Genomic DNA, 4,812 nt, shown 5'->3' on the forward strand with positions numbered 1-4,812 from the left:
GGGGGCGGGTGCCGGTGCCGTACGCTGAGCTCTGCCTTCTGTAGGGATGAGCTCTAAAGCAGGATTTGCAGGCGAAACCCGTCTAATCTGCGCAGGGTTTAGCCATCTTTCTGGGTATCCCGAAGGTTTAAATGGAAACGCCAGCGTACCGGGGGATTTGCTAATCAAATTTTCCTCCGTCAGGGGAGGAAGGCCGCTTCCTAACGTATTCCCGCTGCCCCGGGGCTGATCAATCTCTCTGAATTGCATCAGAGCTAATGACAAGTTCATAGAATGTTTTCATAGAATGTTTTGGGTTGGGAGGGACCCCCTAGAGGTCATCAAGTTAAAAGACCGTACGCTGGTTCCAGATGTGGAAGCGGTCACAGAGGTTGGTTTGGGGTTTGGTTTATTTTCCCCTTTTCCAAAGGTCTTGGCTTTCTGCACCCCAAGGGAATAACCCCAAACCACCACCAGCAGCACCTCAAACCGGCCTCGGGAGCCGGTTCAGGGTGATGTTCCCACTGGGGTTACCCATCCCAGCGTCCTGCTGGTGGTCCCACCGATGCCAGGGGTAGCGCTCGCTGCCGTCCCTTGGGGCTCCCAGGGCTTCCCCGCACCATTCCCTGCGGGAAGGGCCGGCCAGTGCCGCGTGCTGCTGGTGCCGGATGAGGCCACCGAGCTGGGTGCTGCACCCAGAGGCATGCGTGGCCCCCGGACCACCAGCCACAGCGACCTGCTGCGTGGCCACAGCAGAGCCCAGGCTGCTCCCCGCCGCCCCTTCCAGATACCGATGAGTTTATTAAGGGATTAAAAGTTAGTTTCCCCTCCTTATTGAATGCTCCGATTTATGCACGCGTTTAAATCAATCCCATTTCCTGCGTTTTATCCCTTCTCCCTGAGGCTTTCAGGCTTTGCTGTGTTAGACATTTGTTATAATCACATTGTTTTGAAGCAAGCGAGACACCGTGGGTGGTTTAAGTGATTTGAATAAATGAGCTGCATTACTTCGGCGCTTATCCCAGGTGCTAATTGCCCCTCCTGAGCTGTAGATGCCCATACTTGGGCAAGTTTGTGCTGCTTCCCAGGGAAATATTAATGAGAGTTTTTGCTAATGAAGATGCTGCGTAGGGATTAGATCCAAGCCCCCGCCTGGCCGGGAGCTGGGCCTGGCAGAGGAGGTGCCCGGTGGGCTGGGGTGCCCAGGGTGGGGGATTTCAGGCGCTGCTAGCAAGCGGTTGCTGGATGGGCTACATAATCAGCTTATTTTGTCATTTTAATTTTTTAATCCCATGCATTCAGTCGCATTCTCTTATTAGTAAGCATTAGCTCTCTAAGTCCCATTAGCTCTGCTGAGAGCTGGGGCTTTGCTTGTGGGGACACCAGTGGGGGAGCCAGCCGGGGTCTGGGGGCCTGATCCTGCAGCCAGTGATGTCCATGGTGTCCCACGTGGCTGCGGGTGGCCCGGGAGGATCGGAGCCATCACAGCTTGGTGCTTTCCTCTGCTGCATCCCTGGCCCCCTTCCTAAGCCCCAAACAGCCCCGGCTGGGCTCCCTCCAGAGCCGATGCAAACCCGGGGCTGGCCCCATTTGGCCTCTTGCTGCTTTATTAAGGCAACGATGTTCTTGTGCACAAATGCACGCGATGCAGTCAAACCCACCTCTCCCTCCGTCAGGTTTTCCCTTTAACCCCATGGCCAACCCCGGGGCTGTATTTTGTTAGAGAATCTCAAGCCTTGGATTTAAAATTAGTTGACTGTTTCTCTTTAATAAAATTATTTCTGCCCTCTTTAAATAGCACAATATGTCACAGAAAGCCGGTGGGTCCGTTCATGAAGATGAGGCAGCTCAGAGAGGAAAAAGAGGAAGGAAAAAAAAAAAAAAAAGTAAAAACACCCATCTCCCCAAACCTTCTGCCTAATCCAACTGAATTAGAGGATTTCGAAGTGGATTTAAAACTAAATCTTGATTAGGTAGAATTTCTCTCCAAGAGCTGCTGCACGGTAGTATTAATGGGAAGTGATCGTGGACAGGGGAAATAGGACAGAAATAACTGAGGGCAGCACATACGCACTCAGGTCTGTGCATGAACTGAAAGAATCGGAGAATTTCTCAAGAGGAAAAGGGAGAAATTAGGCATCAACATAACGAGACTGGGTGCCACAGGGCTGGCCGGAGAAGCGGGGAACGGGCAGATCTCTGCTGCACTGACAGCATCTCCCTTTATTCTGGTGGAGGGTTTCGCAGGTGAAATCAAGCGGCGTACGCGGCCGGTGGGAAGAGCTGGGAGGAGAGGAGATCTCTGCCCGCTCCCCCAGACACCCGTGTCCGTCCTCCGAGCCCTGGGTGGGCTCCAGGAGCCGACCCCCATGCTCTCAGGACACATGCCCGGAGGTGCCCATGGGATCCTCTCTCTGATGACCGTGGTCTTCGTCCTCCCAGAGGGTAAGTGCCACTGTCCCCGGGGTGCGGAGCGTGCCCGTGCGTTGGAGTTATGGTTGTTCGCATCCTCCCCAGACCCTGGTTGCTAAAGCGGGATTTATCCTTGGGATGAATTGGGGGGCATTAAAAATGTGGCTGCGTCTTGCTGTGTGCTGCTGGTTTTAGGACGGAGCTAGCGTCACCACATTTAGTGCAAAAGGAGGGCGTGTGGGCAAGGAGCGGGGGCCAGGGGTCGGGATCTCCATGGGCTCCCCTTCCCCGGTGCTGCCAGAGCAGGGACTCTCCTTGCCGTGCCTGGCTGTGTGAGGGTCCTCACCCAGCTCCCGAAAACCCCATGGGAGCAGAACAGAGGGGGACAGGCTCGGGGAGGGCTCTGGGTTGGCATTCGGAGGCAGGGAAAGGTAACAGCAACGGTAAGTGCAACCTGATTTCTGTTGCTGTGATTAAGGAACACAGAGATCAGGTACTGCCTTTGCCTTAAACTCTGGATGATGTAAACTAATATCCTTTGAAGGCTTTTTTTTTTTTTTTTTTAAGAAAAAAAAAAAAAAGCTGAGAAATGGCTTAATTCCCATTCTGGTTTAGGGCAAGCAATTCTCAGACACAGCCGCTGACCCTGCAGGGAAGGAGCAAGCTGCTACCGGCGTGCAAAGCTCTGGGGACACATGCGAACGCTGCTGTCCTGGGGTCACGGACGCGTTGGCTCGCAGCCGCTCTGACCGAGGCTTTCCCTTCTGTTTCTGAGTTGTTTTGCCTCCCTGATAGAGCCTGCGATAAAAACAGGACCGCGTTCAGGGAGCAAACCAAACCACACCGAGAAAACCACCCCTCCAGCGTGAACGACCCCAACGCCGGCATGGCTGAAACTGGAGGAATTTGGTGAAACAGGCAAAAGCTGTTTCCAAGAGTGGCCGAGCCCTGGCTCGGTGATGTCTGTGGTTGGGAGGCTTCACCTACTCTTTACAAACCCTGTTTCAAAGCTCCCTTGTTCCCACTGTTTGATCCCAGCTCAAATCTCCGGCTAATCTCTGATTTCGCACTGACCTCTAGCGGGAGTCGCTTTTATATTTTTTGGGCCCACCGGGTAAACAAGCGGCAGGCGGCTTCGGGCTCCGGCTCAGTGCTTAATGCGACTTGGCAAGGCAGAGAGCGCTGCAAAGCCGTCGTTAGAGAGCAGCTAGAAAGGAGTTGAAGTATTTTCCCCCCTGGAAAAATCCAGTTGTGTTTCATATGGTTCTTGTTTAGTGTCCGGACTCCAGTGTTATGGCTGCAACATCATCGTGGGCACTAAAAACGTGGACATGGGGTGCTCTAACCCAGAGGTGATCACCTGCTCCCACTCCCACCAGGGCTTCAAACACCGGTTCTGCATTAAGACGGAGAGCGGTGAGTCTGCCCGGTGGCGCAGGAGCTGCCGGGGGTCCGCATCCACTGCTGCGACACAGACCTCTGCAACAGCTCACCCAGAGCCCCCCGGCCGCCCCCCGGCCTCGCGGGTGGCTGCCTCCTGCTGCCCTGCGTCCTCGCTGCCCTGCTCCTCTCCTGAGCCCCCCTGGGGCTGGGGGGACATGGGACCCTGGGGGGGGGGGAGCTGGGAGCAGGGGTGCCCCCATCCCTGCTCTTTCAGGGGGGCAGGATGCCCCCCTCTCCTCAATAAAAGGTGCCGAATGCTTTGCTCTGGAAAGATTCTGGCGATGCCCCGGTGGCGGGGCTGTATCCCAGGGAGGATGGGGGCCATTTCCGCGGGCTTGGGGAGCTGGGGGTGCCTGCAGCAGCCTGGGGCAGGGGCCGGGTAGGGCTGGGGGTACCCACAGCCACCCCATGGGGGCTCAGCCCACGTCCCTGTGGGGTGCAGGAGGGCGCCTGGGCACGGCTCTTTCCACCAGAGGGGCAACTGCATCCCTTGCTTGTCACCTGGGTGGGGGACGGGGTGCAGGGGATGGAGCACCCACACAAGGCAGTGCTTCCCCTGGGATGGGTGGGGAATGGGGTGGAGAGCAGGGTGCCAATGTGCAATGAACAGGGTTGGAGTTTTTTTGGGTTTTGTTTTGTTTTGTTTTGTTTTGTTTTCCAGACATTATCCCAATTGAAGAGGCCAAATGGGAGTTTTAACACAGTTTAACACACACACACACACACAAAAAAAAAAATAAAGATCTCATCCCATATGGATGGGAGCCTAAGTGGCTTGTTCAAGGTCATCGTGGGGGTTTGTGGTGGAGCTGGGAATTAAATGCATATGTCTCAAGATCCAGCCTTGTGCTTTTATCACCAGGGAAACAGCATAAACCTCACTGGTGAGAAATGAATGAAATATTTTTATGCTAATTTTTTTTTCTTTAGATAAAAAAAAAAAACAACACAAAAGACCTTTTCCGTGCAAAACATCAG

This window comes from Egretta garzetta, unplaced genomic scaffold (assembly GCF_000687185.1).
Source record: "Egretta garzetta isolate BGI_Z169 unplaced genomic scaffold, ASM68718v1 scaffold417, whole genome shotgun sequence".
Taxonomy (NCBI): Eukaryota; Metazoa; Chordata; class Aves; order Pelecaniformes; family Ardeidae; genus Egretta; species Egretta garzetta.